A 17,722-nucleotide genomic window follows, 5' to 3' on the forward strand; every position below is an offset into this window, starting at 1 on the left:
GGGAAATACATTAAGCTAAGCTAGATACAACCCAGAATAGCTTGGAGTAGCTGAGCAAATCCCTAGACAGTCAGGATCACTTCAAGCTCATCCTCATGAGCCCAAGGTCCACCAGATAAGAGGCAACCACGCAAGCTCCATTTGCTAACTAGTACTTCCCACTCGCTCAAGCTTCCATGGCTGCTACAGAAAGTAAAAAGCCCTCCCTATGGAAAATAGCAAGCACTTATCCTACCGCCAAATCCTGCTTTTGGCTATTGGGTGTGTCATGCTGTCATTGCTCATTTTTATCCTCTGGGGAAAGGAAATGGAAAGCTTTCAACAGAGTCAAAGTTTGAGACAAAGTTGGGAGAAGTGTTAACGAAAAGAAACAGGGTTCCCAGAGTGAGATTTAAAAGGAATTAGACTCATGCTGTCTTTCCTATGTCTGTTTGTGTTGGATCCCTGTGCTGCTTACAGTAATCTGACTTTCTGTCCCTTCTAACATCTTCTGTACTATTTCTTGTGTCTTATTTACTGCAATTCAAAAAGCATGTTTTAAATTCCTAAATTAGTTCTTTATTATTACCCTCATTTTAGGGAAGCAAGGTCACACAGTGACCAACAAGCTAATTAGGAGATGGTATAAACTAACAAATGTATTAAAGTACATACTTGTTTCAGGTAGTGCCATTTGAATATTTTATTTATGTACGTATCTAACATTTATTTCAAATTAACGAAAGATTTTACAATTAAAAAATTAAGGAGATCAAGGAAAAAATGAAAAGTTATTCATTAGCGACAAAACTGAGTGAAGGAGATAATAAATTAACTCCACTCTAGAATACATACAAGGTAAACACTATTACTGAAAGCAGGAGAAGGAAGTTGTGATGATTCATTTCTTCATCCCAGCTAAATTAAGTCAGTACATATTTTTTGAGCATCCACTATAGGAAAGCAATTTTCTACGCTCCTCAAGAATGCAGATATGCACAGCCTTTGGTATCATACCTCCAACAATAAAACTTATAAAGAAACATTTAGGAAGCAGGAATCGAATTACAGTGCAAGATAATAACAAGCACTGCAACAACGCACTAAATAAATGGTACAAACCACCTGTCTACAATGACTGAGGAAAACCTTACATAGAAGGACAGAGTTGAAAAACTGGTAGAAGTCTGATGGATAGAAAGAAGAGGGAAGAATTTCCAGAATAATGTGAGCAAAATTTTGTTTTATTTTATTTATTCATTGAGGTATAATTGACATATACCATTTATATTAGTTTCAGGTGTACAGCAAAACAGTTCGATATTTGAATGTACCGAGAAAAGATCACCACCTTTAAGTCTAGTTACCATCTGTCACCATACATAGTTAATAACAAAATTTTGGATACGGCAAAAACAGTCTCAAAAATAGTAAATAAAGCAATTTGACTATTAGACCCACATTGGGGGTAATATCTTTTTTCTTTTGAAACTCTATGGGGAATTTCCCAAGCTATTGGGGGAAGGGAGTTCAACAGTTGTTTTAAATGGCTTTCCATAAACCATTCCACTGCATTATAATTGAGCACAATTAGTTCTGTTGGCAATCCATAATGAGCAAGCCTAGTTAATAGTGAATAAGTCTTATGGTTAACAATACCAGTCTGCAGAATGCTAAGGTAATAACTCAGGTCTGGGTCTCCCTAGGAACACCAGATTCACATGTATACTTAATATCTCCACTTGGATGTCTAATAGGCATCTCAGATTTAATACGCCCCAGACTGGGCTTCTCATACTCTCCCACCAAGCCTGTTCATTGGTAGTATTCCCCATCTCAGTCGGTGACAATTCCATCCTCCCAGTAGCTCAGGTCAAACATGTTGAATTATGCTTGACACATTGCATCCTCTCACACCCTACAATGCCCAATCTCATCTTGAATGAAATGAAGTGGACAGAGTGTTCCTTGGATCCGGTGGGCTGTTGTGGATATAGCTACCATGCTCCAACCCCACCCTGCTCTGAGCCCTGCCTTCAGTGGAGAGAGCTGTAACTCTACTCTGCCTGGGCAATAGTGCCTGCCCTTCCTCCCTTTCTGGGTCTAAGGGTAATGGAGAAGACAATAAAGACTGCTTGCTTGACTCATTAAATCAATCAATCAATGCATCAATCATCTGAACATTTCTCAATACAATACTTTAGTAGTTTCAGTTCTCATTCAGAAGCCAAGTGCTTACAATGAGCTACCAGGCCTATCGTGACCCTTCTTCAGGACCCCTGTTACCTTTCTGACCCCGTGTGCTTCTACTCTACACTTGGCTCACTCTGTTCCAGCCGCAGCCTTTTGCTGTTCCCCCAAAGTGCCAAAGTGTATGCTTCCACACAGAGCTTTGCCCTGACGCTTCTATCTGCAATGTACCCTTTGCACCTCCTCTCTGCCCAGTTTTCCTCCTTAGCACTTTTGCCGCTGAAACACTTTGTAACCTATTTATTGGTCATATTAATTGATTGTCTTCATTTCTACAAGGTAGACAGGCGTTTGCCTGCTTTAGAAACCACTGCATCCTCAGCCCCTAGAATAATGTATAGCCCAGAGTAGAATTCAAAAAATATTGCTGAATGAATGCGTTGTTGGAAATGAATGAATAGATATCAAGAATAAATAGATAAATATGACATTTATTGATGAGCCTGGATTTATCTCCTAGGTAAATTTCTCCAGAATGTTGACCTTCTGCCTCTCTTATGTGTTTCTCTTTAAATGTGTCTCCCAAACTGTCCTACTAGATTAAGCACTGAGAATAAGTCATATAATTCTTGTTTATTGCTGCGTATTTAATTCTTGGAAGTAGTTAAGTGGGTCTGGTATATTGAATATTTCTGAGATGAGAAAGAAGGTTGTCCCTTGGTTGATAATATAGTATGTCTACTATGGCAGGGGTGGGTGGGGAGTGAGGAAGGACAGAGCTAACAACCTTACATTCTTCTTCATGGGAAATTCTCATGCGGGCTGTGAAATCCTACAGTGAAGAACCACTGAGATGGCGGATTCTGTCTCACTAAGGAAGACGGTCACATGGAAGGAGTTTAGTCTGCCAATGTGCTGCTTCATTGATTCTCTAACCACCCAAGGCGGGTGAAGGGGACGCCATAAATTTTGAAAGAAGCTTTAATTGGCCTTTCAGTCAATATAGTTTTCTAAAACTAAAATTAAAAGAAGAAATCCCTCATTGGAAGGGTTCAGTGAACACATAATCTACAATAGGAAAGAAAGGTTTCTTTGAATTAATGTTATTAAGACAACACACCCTATAATTAAAAACAACTCTCAGTTGAAAATGTATAAAATGTGAAGAAAGTAGTCATTTTTTTCTCTCCTTGACCTTGAAGTCTTCAACCTCAACTTTCTCATTTACCTGCTCTTACAGATATACTAACAATCAGAGGTGCAGAGCTTAGTATAAACCTACCGAGAAAGATATGAAATCTTCTCAGTAATATTCCATGATTTATTTAAAGAATCCATCCAATTTTACCTCCTCTGCAAGCCCTCCCAAATTTGAAATACATGGTGGGTTAATTAACTAAATATTCAATTGGAATTACTAGATTATAAATTTGATATCTAACATAGACTTTAAGCTCTGCATTATATTAGATCATGTCTCTTTCCTCATTAGCTTACTGGTTGCAACAGAGCTACTAATGAAATTAAAAGTGATTTCCAGCCTCTAAAGTTTCCTTCAGTATGTATTCATAATATAACCTAGAATAACTACACAGAGCCTGGAAAACCCTGACAACTGAAAATTCTGACAATTGAGGAAAATCAATCAAAAATTTTAAATTTGTTTATTTCCTCCTCAAAGATTAATATAAGTATATATGTTATTTCAATTGTGTGACACTTTAACATTTGAGTAAACTTCTTATAGACAAAGCCTTTGTATAAATTTAAGATCTTCACAAAAACTGGTATAAGCATTTACGATATTTTAAAGAAAATCTGGAAAGTTTTCCTGCCTGTTGCTCTGCATTTCTAAAATCTCAGCCCCTTTATGTTAGAATCCATCAATGAGTTAAATAAATAAATAAATAAAAAGATAGTAAATAACTCTCTGAATAGCAGCTTCAAGTCTGTCATAACCAGTTCGATGAAAAAAAATCTTTAATACCACAATAAATTCCAAAATGATTAAAGAATTGAATTCAAATTAAAACTGTAAAATAATTTTCAAAAATATGTGAGTAGTAATTTAGGTACACCATGTGGAAGACTTCTCAAAGCATAATTCTACAGGCATACAAATTTAAACCTCTGTATGTCAAATTTCATTATAAATAAATTTAAAAGCCGAGAAAAATTAAGGGAAAAGGACAATTGCTATGTATGCATGACAGGTGTCCTAATTTTTTATATTTCTGATACTCTTAATATATTAAGCATTTTTGCACATCAATACAAAAGATGAATATTTCAATAGAAAAATAGGCAAAGGAATTAATGAGTGACTCCAAAACAGAAAGTAAAAATGGCCAAGAGCCATGAAAAATATTAGTGAATACTATAAAAATTTACAAAGAAATTCCTTCTTTGCCTTTTTTTCACAAAAATTATCATAATTCTCTTTGTTGGCAGTGATAAAGGAAAACTTCTATAAACGTCTCAAGAGCAAGTGACATTAAAAATCCAAAGCCTTGGGCTTCCCTGGTGGGACATGGGTTCGAGCCCTGGTCTGGGAGGATCCCACATGCCGCGGAGCAAATAGGCCCGTGAGCCACAAGTACTGAGCCTGCGCTTCTGGAGCCTGTGCTCCGCAACAAGAGAGGCCGCGATAGTGAGAGGCCCGCGCACCGCGATGAAGAGTGGCCCTCGCTTGCCACAACTAGAGAAAGCCCTTGCACAGAAACGAAGACCCAACACAGCAAAAATTAATTAATTAATTAATAAATTCCTACCCCCAGCATTTTCTTTAAAAAAAAAAAAAAAAAATCCAGGGCTTCCCTGGTGGCGCAGTGGTTGAGAGTCCGCCTGCCGATGCAGGGGACACGGGTTCGTGCCCCGGTCCGGGAACATCCCACATGCCGCGGAGCGGCTGGGCCCGTGAGCCATGGCCGCTGAGCCTGCGCGTCGGGAGCCTGTGCTCCGCAAAGCGAGAGGCCACAACAGTGAGAGGCCCACGTACCGCAAAAAAAAAAAAAAAAATCCAAAGCCTTGCAAATATGAATACTTTAAACCCAGTAATCCTACTTACAAGTATATCCTAAGGGGTTAGTGAAAGATGATACAAAGCCTTTGTCAAAGATGACTGCAGTGATACATATGAAGAATGTTCATTGCAACAGTACTTAGATTACTAACAAAATTAAGCAACCTAAATTTCCAACGAGCAGAGATTATAAATTAAGGCATATTTATACGTAGCAAACAAGAACATTAATGTTACATAAGATACGAGCACCATGGAAAATGTTCAGGATGTATTGCTAAATGAAAAAATAAATGAACTGCAATTACCATAAGGCAGATAATAATATGGAAAGATCTTCACCGAACTATTTATATTAGCTTCCTCAAGTAGGTGAGATCATGATTTTCCAAATTTTCTGCAATGAGCAAGTATTATAGTTAGAAGAAAGCTTCTACCTTGCGACAGTTGAAATACTTTACAACCAGCAAGGTCAGTTAATGTTAAAATAAGTAGCAAAATCTCAAACTCACATTTTGATTTAGCCACTGATTACATGACAATGAAAATCCTTAGGCATTCACTAAATCAGCCATATATTGTATGTATGTGTGTGTTTGTAATTTCATTCCATATATGTGTAGGATTTTTATTTTTTGCCAAACAAAATTGTCTTTTAAAGTAGTTTCACTTTGCAAAATTCTTAAATTATGAGCTCCCCTAAAAGATATTCTGTTCATTAGATGTTCCTTAAGAATTCTTCTGTATGCCAAGTATTTGTGGTATATTAATGGTGGTATATATTCCTACTGTATCACTCGTTCACATGTGCTGAGAATGTTTTCTGCCTTCTTAGCACATTGGGATGCAATTTAAGAATTGAGATAATTGCTTAATATAGAAGATCTTCACTCTTTGCTGTCTGTAGCAAGAGCCATTTGCACAATAATAGAGCGTTCAAGTTCCATAATGCCTTTTATCGGCATAAAAGCATAATGCCTTCTATTCCGAAGTCCGTTATGGAACCAGTTAGGAGATTCCTACCTACTGTAAAACCCAGTACCTCTGGTTGACCACAGCTGCTATGTGGCAGTAGAAGTTTAATTTGATAGTTTCTCGTTTGTCTTAAGAGAGGAAGTAAAGAATAACCTCTGTGATTAAAACCCCTATGATTTCGTGGGATTTTATTTTTCTTTAAGAGAGAGGACAGTGTAATTCCACAGATTGTAATTCAGCCAAAACACTAAAGCTAAATACTTAAAAGTATTTACGCAAGAGCAGCACCACGCAAGAACTCACCAACATTAATAAGTTGTTGGAGGTGGGGGGATGGGCATGGGAAGGATACCCGGGATTCTGACTTGTGAATTGAACGAATCGCTAAAGATAAGCTAGATACTGATTTTGAAGTATAATGAGAACACTCAGTTTTCCTCTGTAATTTAGCCTGAGAAATAAATAGGCTGTCTTACCAGTGCCCAGAATTTTCACAGGCAATGCTGCCTAGGATATTATTTTGTGCTGGATTCAGACTAAAACTGGTTCAGGCAGGTGGACCATCTATATTTGTCAGTTGATTAATTAGAGTTAGTTCTGAGTCAGTTAATGACAATACTGTCACAGGGGCAAATTGGAGTGTAAGTTTATAGGACAGGCAGTAATTAATGTCCCCAGATGTTTTACATGGAATCTAGTTAAAATATGAGGAAAAATTAAATAGAAGTAACAGCAGTACCTATGGGAAGCTGTTACAATATTCAGATACATATCTACAGTGCTAAGTAAAGTGGGCACAGGGGTTTGGTCGAAACAAACATAATTATGTAGTTACAAAGTTGAACATAGGCTTTGCTGCCTTGGACCATTAATCTAGCATGGTGGCTAGTGTTGTCACTTGTGAGAGATTTTCCTGTGAGAGACACACAATAGGACAGGAGAAGAAATTAATTTGGGCCCTTAGATTGGCATCGCATTTGAGACCCCTGAGAGCAATCTTCATCAGTTCTTTTATATTGTTTCATACTGAAGAATCTTTTGGAGAGACAGATCTTAGGATTGGTAGAAATTGAGAGATTTCTAAAGTTTTCCAGAGTTTATTTTGAATCTATTCTCAATATCAGCAGAACTTTTTCATCTGTTTTTCCTCCACCCACTCTGCTGTTTCTTGAGTGTAGCATATTATCATACTATTCTAGTTTTTTTATTTAGAGCAATGTTTATCTGTCAAAAGTTGAGGGAACAGAGAGGCTGAAATAATATAGGTAAAGTAGTACTTATGCAAAATATAATTATTAGGTACCTAATATACACAAACCATTTTATATTACATGATGACTGATATATAATCAGCACTCAATAAATGTTGATTTTATCTTTCTTGTTTACTACAAATGATAAATTTTTTCAGAGACAAAGATGGTAGAAAATATAGGAACAATGATTATAAACAAATGTAGCATAACATGCTAAGAGAGAAACTCTTAATCTGTATTCCAGAGACATCTTAGGGATTCAGGACCATGAACACATTTTTAAAAGTGTATTTTTTTCACTCACGTGTGTATATTGGGAGTGAGAGTTCATACCATTCATTATATTTTTTCAAAGATTCTACCACTCCCCAAAGCCAAAGAACAACGACTGAAGAAAAGGAGTGAGGATATTGAATACATTAGAAAATATGCTGACTAGTACAGATATTTATTAATGCTATTGCTTTAGAAATATTTAAACATAGTATATTTATTACCTAGTTTGGGAATGGCTCAGAACAATTCCACAGTAAGACTAATATCCATAGGAAAGAACTTCTCCAATATAGAAACTGGGTCATTGAAATACTGGAAAGGGAGTAAGGTAAAAATAAGAGTCAATAAAGGGAATTGGAGCTTCTGGGTGAGAACTTATCAGAGTGAGAAATTCTGCAAATCTACTCTATAAAAGAATGAAAACAGAGCCTCCTAGACTTGAGAAAAAAGAATGAAAACAGAAAAAATTATCATTTTTCTCAGAGCTCTAGAAATTAACCAAAGCCTTGCAACAATCTGAGAAGGGATTATTCAAGAAAAATTGCTGAACCTCAGTAAGAACAACATTTATGGCTTTTAAACTTGACCTACATTCATCCCCTGCTCCCCAGTTCTCAAGTAGCCTTGAAAACCACCAGACTTGGTTTTCAGCCTCCATGGAGGAGGCAGACCAAGTTTGGAACTCCTCAAAGAGTCTCATCCTCAAAGCATCATCATTATGGGATTTGTCTCAAAGCTTCCTGGAAAATCTCTGTTCACAAGTCATTGTCATTATCTGACCTGATTCAGAGCTCAAGAGCCCTACCTCCAGGTCATTTGTTGAAAACAATCAGCAGAAATTGTTTAATATCACAGAGGCCTACATTAACAGTTGTGGCAAACCAGAGACTGGACAAAATGTAAAAGGAAGACATGGTAATGAGATGTTCATAGGGGTCTTTGAAAAGCTCTGACGTATTGTTGAGAATTTAGATGGTCATACACATAAGTAGGGCTGTGTGCATGCTGAGGAAAGACCGAAGAATGCCCCAAACTCTCATCTCTGGATGAGGCCCTGTACAAGCAGGAAGTGATGGCCAAGGCAGTATTATAAATTGCCTGAATACTACTAGAGTTTTCTAATACACATGAAGTTCCTTGGCGAAGGGTAGAAGGCTTACTGGTTCAGGCCATTTAAGAAAATCTTTGACCACTCATTTACTGACCATTTAGCTCATCAAACAGAGACTTCAGTAGTGCCCACTTTAGGAAATACAGACTTTGCAGAATTAGTCCCAGGAAATCACTAAACAATAAAACAGCAGCAACAACAACAACAAAACCAACAACAACAAGCTGTGGGGAGGAGATCTGAATTCTAGATTTGCAGTATTACATAATCTGACATGTCCAGATTCCAAGAGGAGACTTGCTCAAACACAGGGAAAAAGTTATCAGTTTAAACTATCCCTATGGGACTCAGATTTTAGACTTACTAAACAAAGACTTTAAATCAGCTATTATGAATGTGTTCAAAGAACTAAAGGAACTCCTGTCTAAAATATTAAAGGAAACTATAACAATGATGCTTCACCAAATGAAGTATACCACTAAAGAGGTAGAATTTATTACTTCAAAAAATTAAAAAGAGCTAAATAGAAATTCTAGAGTTGAAATGTACAAAAACTGAAATAAAAAATTAACTAGAGGGTATCTACAGCAGATTTAAGCTTTTAGAAGAAAGAATTGGCAAACTTGAATCTAGGTCAACTGAGATTACCCAGTCTGAGAGATGGAAAATAAAGAGTGGGGGGGGGGGCGATAAACAGGGTCTCAGGGAACTGTGGGACATCAGCAAGCATCTCAACATCTACATAATGGGGCTCCCAGAAGCAAAGAAGAGAGAGAAAAGAGCAGAGAAAATATTTCAAAAATTATAGTCATAAACTTCCCGAATTTAATGAAAAACATCAATCTATAAATCCAAGAAGCTCAAAAAACTCTGAGTAAGGTAAGGTCAAGGAGAGCCACACCTACACAAACTGTCAAAAGACAAAGAAAGAATCTTGAAATTGATAAGAGAAAAATAGCACATCAAGTATAGGAGATCCTCATAAGGTTAATGGCTGGCTTCTCATCAGAAACCAGGGAGGCCAGAAGACAGTGGGCTGAAAAATCAAAATGAAAGAGATCGTCAACTAAGAATTCTACATCCAGCATAATTATCTTTCAAACATGAGGGAGAAATTGAGATATTCCGAGGTAAACAAAAACTGAGAGAATTTGTTACCAGCTCTACAAGATTTACTAAAAGGAGTCTTTCAAACTGAAATGAAAGTGCACTAGACAGTAACTAAAATCTGCACAAAGAGATAAAAAGTATCCATAAATGTAACTCTACAGGTAAATATAAAAATCAGCTTGGACTTCCCTGGTGGCGCAGTGGTTGAGAGTCCGCCTGCCGATGCAGGGTACACGGGTTCGTGCCCCGGTCTGGGAGGATCCCACATGCCCCGGAGCGGCTGGGCCCGTGAGCCATGGCCGCTGAGCTTGCGCGCCCGGAGCCTGTGCTCCGCGACGGGAGAGGCCACGGCGGTGAGAGGCCCGCGTACCACAAAAAAAAAAAAAAAAAAAAAATCAGCTTAAATTTAATTTTTTGAAAATCTTTTTTACTTCGATATGATTTAAAAGATAACTACATAAAGCAATAGCTATAAAAACTGTGTTGGTGGACTTATATAAAGATATAATTTGCATGAAAATAATAGTACAAAGAGAGTGTAGAGAACAGAGCTATATTGGAACAATTTTTTGATACACTATTAAATTATTGTTAATCTGAACTAGATTGTTTTAAATTAAGATGTTAAATATAGTCTTGGAGCAACCACTAAGAAAATAACTTTAAACTTTTTACAGTAAAAGAAATAGCAAAGTAATTAAAATGGTGTACTAGACAGTATCTACTTAACACAAAAGAAGGTAACAATGGAAGAATACAGGAACAAAGATGTAAAAAAATGTAGGGAAAAATTAGCATTATTGAAGATGTAAATCCTACCTTAAACTCTCTCATAAAAAGGCAGTTATTAACACAATAAATTTCATAAATGGTACAGCTATATTCCATCTACAAGAAAGACACTTTAGACTCAAAGCCATAAACAGATTGAAAGTTTAAACGATGAAAGACAAATAGCATACAAACAGTAACCAAAAGCAAAGCTGGATGGAATTCCTAAGCAGAAGATCAACAAAGAAATAGAAGACTTGGACAACACTATAAACCAACTAGACCTAACAAACATCTATAGACTACTTCATCTAACAATAGCAAAATACACATTCTTCTCAAGAGCACATAGATTATTCTATAGGATAAACAATGTGCTAGGTCATTGAACAAACCTCAGTAAATGTAAAAGAATTGAAATCATCAAAGTATGTTCTCCAACCACAGTAGAATTAAATCAGAAATCAATAATAAAGGGAAATTTGAAGAATCACAAAAATGTGAAAATTAAACAACACATGTCTGAATAATCAATGGTTCAAAGAAAAAATGACAAGTAAAATTTTAAATGCTTTAAAATGAATGAAAGTGAAAACACAACTTACTAAAACTTGTGGGATGCAGCTAAAATAGTGTTAACCAGGAAATTTATAGCTGTGAACATCTATATTAAAAAAGAAGAAAAATCTTAAATCAGTAGCCTAATCTTCCTTTTTAAAAACCTGGAAAAAGAAGAGCAATCTAAACCTAAAGCAAGCAAAGGAAGGAAATCACTTAAAAAGTTAGAGCATAAATAAATGAAATAAATAATAGAAAAACAATAGAGAAAATCAATGAAGCCAAAGTTGGTTCTTTGATCGAGAAAATCAACAAAACTTTGCTAAACTGATCAAGAAATAATAATCAAATTACTAAAATCAGGAATAAAAAAAGGAAGACATCACTATTGACTTTACAGTGTTAGGATAAAAAGGCTTATAAGGGAATACTATAAATAACTACATGCCAACAAATTAGATAACTTATATGAAATTGACAAATTTTTAGAAAAACACAAAATACCAAAAGTGATTCAAGAAGAAATAGAAAATCTGAACATACCTATAATAAGAAAAGAGATTGAATTTGTAATTTAAGAACTTCTAGTAATTAAAATATCCTAGGCCCAAGTACTTCTACCAAATAAATAGAAGTTTTGGTGAATTTTACCAAACATTTAAAGAAGAAGTAATACCAATTTTACACATACTCTTTACACACACACACACACACACACACACACACACACACATCCAAAAAATAGAAGAGGAGGAACTTTCTAACTCATTCTTGAGGCCAGTATTATTATGATACCAAAACCAGACAAAGACCTCACAAGAAAAAACTATAGAAGGAGAGAAAATATTTACAAATCATATGAAAGGACCTGTATCCTAAATATGTAAAGGATGTTTAACAACTCAATAACAAGTAACCCAACTAAAAATGAACAAAGAATTTGAATGGACATTTCTCTAAAGAGGATATAAAAATTATTAATAGGCATATAAAAGATGCTCAAATTCCATTGTCATTAGAGAAATACAAATCAAAATCATAATAAGATATTAATTCATACCCACTAGGATGGTTATGATCCAAAGACAAACAATAACGAGTGTTGGCAATAATGTGGAGAATTTGGAACACTCATACATTACTGGTGGGAATGTAAACTAGTATAGCCATTTGGAAAACAATATGACAGTACCTCAACATGTTAAATTACACTCATAGGTATATGCCTAAGAGAAATCAAAATATATGTTCACACAAAAACATATACAGAATGTTCATAGCATAGTATTCAAAATGGTCAAAAAGTGGAACCAATCAAAATTTTCATCAAGATAAATGGAGAAACATAACTTGGTATACGCATACCATGGAATAATGACAATGACAGTAAAAAGGAATGAATTATTGATGCGTGCTACAATATAGATAAACCTTGAAAATATGCTAACTTAAAGAAATCAATCACAAAAGAACACATATTATATGATTTCTTTCATGTATAATAGGGAAATCTATGAAGAGCAAAAATAGATTACTGGTTGCCTGGATCTGAGAGGGTGGGGAAATGAAGCATGGCTGCTAATGTATGTAGGGTTGCTTTTGGGGAGGGGTGATAAAAATATTCTAAAATTAGGTTGTGGTGATGGTTGCAGACCTCTGTTAATATATTAAAACCACTGAATTATACACTTTAAATGGATGGATTTATGTCTGTGAATTATATCTCAAAACAGCTGTTAAAAAAAGTTAGGGGCTTCCCTGGTGGCGCAGTGGTTGAGAGTCCGCCTGCCAATGCAGGTTCGTGCCCTGGTCCAGGAAGATCCCACATGCCGCGGAGCAGCTGGGCCCGTGAGCCATGGCCGGTGAGCCTGCGCGTCCGGAGCCTGTGCTCCGCAATGGGAGAGGCCACAACAGTGAGAGGCTCACGTACCGCAAAAAAAAAAAAAAAAAAAAAGGAGTTAATGAGGACCAGTTTATATGTAGTTTATTCCTTCCATGAGAAAATTTTTCTTTTAAAGTAACATTATACAGTGTGGTGAGTAGCAAACTCCAGCCTCACATCTATTAATCACATGACTTTGGACAAGTTACTTGAATTTTCAGAAATCTGGTCTTTCCATCTGAAAATGGAGGAAATAATACCTCACAGGGATTTTGAGAGAATATATTAGATAATGGCACATTTTAGATCCCTAATAAATGTTATTTCCCATCTTTCCTTCCATCAGGGGCCATAGGCTCAAGAGAAAATTAATAATGCCATGTTCTGTTTTTTAAACTATAAACAGGGAATTCAATAAATAAATGCAAAAAATCAAAGTTTGTACATAAGTTTTATGTTTTTGCCAATAGAGGAGGAAAATAAATAAATATGGCAAGGAGATATAATAAGAGATAGACTGAGACATCTACACAAAAGTAGAGACAGAAAAGTGAGATGAACAAACACAAGGAGACAAAGAATCAGTACTTCATACATTTTTTTTTTTTTTTTTTTTTGCGGTATGCGGGCCTCTCACTGCTGTGGCCTCTCCCATTGTGGAGCACAGGCTCCGGACGCACAGGCTCAGCGGCCATGGATCACGGGCCTAGCCGCTCCGTGGCATGTGGGATCTTCCCAGACCAGGGCACGAACCCTTGTCCCCTGCATCGGCAGGCGGACTCTCAACCACTGAGCCACCAGGGAAGCCCCATACATATTTCTGAAAGGCACATTTGGCAAAATTAAATGCGATCTTGGATATGTCAATTAAAATTATGTTGCCTTTTACTGGTTTAGAGAAATTCCTCTAAAGGTGGAATTTGACCAGAGGGCCAGAGAATTCTTTATCTCAGTTTGGCCTGGAATTTGATGAGGTGATTAAGTAGAGAAACGGTAGAAAAATAAAATTTACCAATAGAACTATATAAACAAGTAACCTCTAATACACAATCTAATTTTTTCTTGTTTTAAACCTCGTGTTTTTTGACCTTTCAGTTGTATTCTAAAGAAGTTTGGACCAGAGTAGTTATGCTCACATAGGTGAGAATTTCATTTAAGTGGGTTTCAATCAACTGGTCCTGGAAAAAAGTCATTCAGTAATATTTGATAGGGCTTCACTCCTCTGAATAGATTTTAAAGGTGCAGACACACTATACTGAATGATACTATAGAAGGCAGAATAATCATTGAAGGACCAGTTTGTAGTTTTGAAGATAAAGCATAATCAAATCCTAATAATATGATAAGCTAAAGAGAAGACAGAATAGGCTGAATATTGTGCTCTTATGAGATTCATCTTTGATTGAGAGTAAGTCATCTAGTTGCTACAATTGATCAATGGGGTGTTCTTCCAGTTCACGCAATCGAAATGTTTTTAGAAAACGATCTTTCAAGATTTTAGTTATATTTGCTTTACAAACTATAAACTTTAATTTTTGCAATTCCATTTGCATTATTCTTTAAATATGGGATACATAGGATATTTAAGATAAATTCTTGCTATTTAGCATTAATGTTAAACTTAACAATGCTTTTCTCTTCATATCCTACTCAGATCAATTTAAGCAGCATAATCCCTACAAAAAAACCTGTCACCGTGGCTGTTTTCTATATCCCTAGCACTAGTGCTAAAGCCATTAATGTGATCATGTTGTATGTTTTCAGGCAACAGTGGTCAAGTGATTTTTTTCTAAGGCTATGTATCAATTTGTTCTTACCATTAATCCCCTGACAGTTTCAAACATCAATTTTTGCTTTACAAATAACCAAGAGACAAGAAGGCAACAATAACCTCTCATGAACTCTGCTGATACTTCATGATAGCAAATGGTCATATTTATTGGCACATCGTTTCCCCTGTGTTTACTGGCACATGCTTCCTCTTTCCCTAAATTCCCATAGAAAATTTGATAACAGACACACTTGCCTTTGCTAATGGCAAAAGTAGACTTAAAACTTTTAATTCCCTTCTCCCTTTCCTTTCCCTAAATGGAAAAGATCTCTCAGGCAGTGTTTATGTTTAAGCTTCAGACTCTTAGTTGGAAGAATATTTGTCCACATCTAATGAACGTTTTGTGGCTTTCTAACATTAGGTGATTTTTAAACTATGAGTTTAAAATTCCCTCATCTCTAAAATGAAGTTATTACAGCTGATAATAGCCTTTTGTGGAAGATTAACTGAGCAAAATAAATTAGGAAAATCTAAAAATATTTCTTATTATTTCTACAACCATCTTTCTAAGCCCAGATTCTCAAGCAAACAGAGCCTGGATGAAAACTCATGTGCTATCTTTTTATTAGACAGGGCAATCTCAAGAAACGAGGAGGAAGAAAAAGGGAGACAGCATAGAAGTGAGTACAATATATGTGTGATTATGAAGCCCGCCACTGCTTGGTACCAAGCAAACTGTACATATTTTGACAATCTTTCAAGAGGCTGGATGAATCATTGCATCTCACCATGGCCCATTTGGGGAGAGGAACAGAGGAGAATTTATCTGCTAGCTCCCATCTCCCAAAGCTCCAGGATTTACCCCAAGGGACATTAACTTCCCCACATTATCAAGTAAGGGTGCATGGGCTCTGAGCAGACCCTGATATCATGACTCAGCCCCAACAGGAAAGCCCTGGCATCAGAGGAAAGAATCCAAAAGCACAGGCTGTGTACAAAGAGGAAGTCAGAGCAGACCATCATGAAGTCCATTAGAACCCATGCAGAGCTGGTGGTGGCAGCAGCAGGGGGTCTCAGAGACAGGTGACCCAAAGAAGGAATGAGACAGGGCATCAAAGGGTCTGATTCATTGTCCAATCAAAGTCTCCAAATAGAAACTAGGCAGTATATTCAAGTTCAAGTGACAGATAGGAAGCCCTTTGAATGAATATGTTATTGTTCTGTTCTTGGGAAAAAGGCAGTATACAAAGACTTGATTATAACCACTTCAAAAGGACCATAAAAATCAGAAATTTTTTAGAACATTGCAACTTTTGGCTTTCCTTATAAATCTTTATATGTACTCTAATTCTTGTTGATCAGCTCACTGTATTAGTCACCTTGGGCTGACAAAACAAAATACCATGAACTGGGTGGCTTAAACAACAGAAATTTATTTTCTCACAGTTCTGGAAGCTGAGAAGTCGCGTTCTGTTTCGGGTGAGCACTGTCTTCCTGACGTTATCAGTAGTTGCCTTTTCACTATGTCCTCACATAGCAGAGAGAGAAAGAGATCTCTTTCTTTCTCTTCTTATAAGGCCACCAATCCTATTGAATTAGAACTCCACCTTTATGACCTCATTTAGTCTCAATTACTGCCTAAAAGTCCTATGTCCAAATACAGTCACATTGGAGGTTAAGGTTTCAACATGAGATTTGAGGAGACACAATTTAGTCCATAGCACTCACATATCACAAAGAATAAATCCACTGAAATGTTAAAATAATACAGAATTTGAGTAATCCAAAACATTTGCATGTTTTGTAAATGCTACAATGAATATATCTCTGGGTGCCAACAACTTTGAGTTTCCCCATATATGACAAAATTTTCTTCCCTTAAAAATGACCTGTGAAAAAAATAGAAAATATTACTGTAACTCTGAAAGCACTGTTCCCTTGTCAATTTTCAGATGAGAAAATTTTAGATAGTGCTACTAAATTGATACATATATGATCCAGCAAATGTATCCACACAGATTTATTTGAGCCTAAACATAGTTTCATAACTTCAAACTGAATACATTTGATTAAATTATTTTTACCAGAAATTTCTATGGCTGATTTCCATGCAATCATTCATGGAGTAAATTCAACAATTTATAGGCTGAAAATACGAATTGCAACTTTGAAATCCATTTTATTATGGGCATTATGGCTGACTAAGGTTCCCAGAATCCTCCAGACACAAAATACATTAAAATGTAATTTTGAATAGATGAGCTGAAGAAAAGAGAGAGAAATCCCTGGACTTGAGGAACAAGAAAGAGCAGAGGACCAAGGAGAAGGATAATTCTGAAGCTTCCTCACAACTTGAGGGCAACTATGGGTGCAGTGTTCTACAGTGTGATGCCAGCAGTGTGGGGAACCAGATTGGAGACCAAGCCATACACAACCAGATCCAGAAAGGTCTACACTTTGTTCTGGAGAGCAAGGAGGGTCAAGGGTCATGCGGGGGGAAGGGGGTGACCTATAAAAGAACTTGACCAGCAATGACAACAAAGACTATATACATATATAATATATATACACATATATAATATATATACACATATATAATATATATACATATATAATATATACATATTGATATATATACAAATATATATACATATATACATTTTTTTGTCTTAGCCTTTGAGTTTAAAAAAAAATCCTTCCTTGAGATTTTGTAAATACAAGCTAAATTATTTAGTTTGCAACCACACGTCATACTAACTGTAGGACCCCAAAACTGCAAGGAGTATTTTGTTTATGGTGAATCTACCTCTGTGGCTCTCTC

The 17,722-nt window shown here is 36.2% G+C and overlaps 1 protein-coding gene across 4 annotated transcripts in view; it reads left to right on the top strand.

Moving 5' to 3' along the window:
• PTPRO (protein tyrosine phosphatase receptor type O) overlaps positions 1-17,722 on the top strand; it is a 231,611-nt gene that overhangs the window by 34,811 nt on the left and 179,078 nt on the right. The window lies entirely within an intron of this gene.

Source organism: Orcinus orca, chromosome 11 (genome assembly GCF_937001465.1).
Source record: "Orcinus orca chromosome 11, mOrcOrc1.1, whole genome shotgun sequence".
In the NCBI taxonomy this organism is placed as follows: domain Eukaryota; kingdom Metazoa; phylum Chordata; class Mammalia; order Artiodactyla; family Delphinidae; genus Orcinus; species Orcinus orca.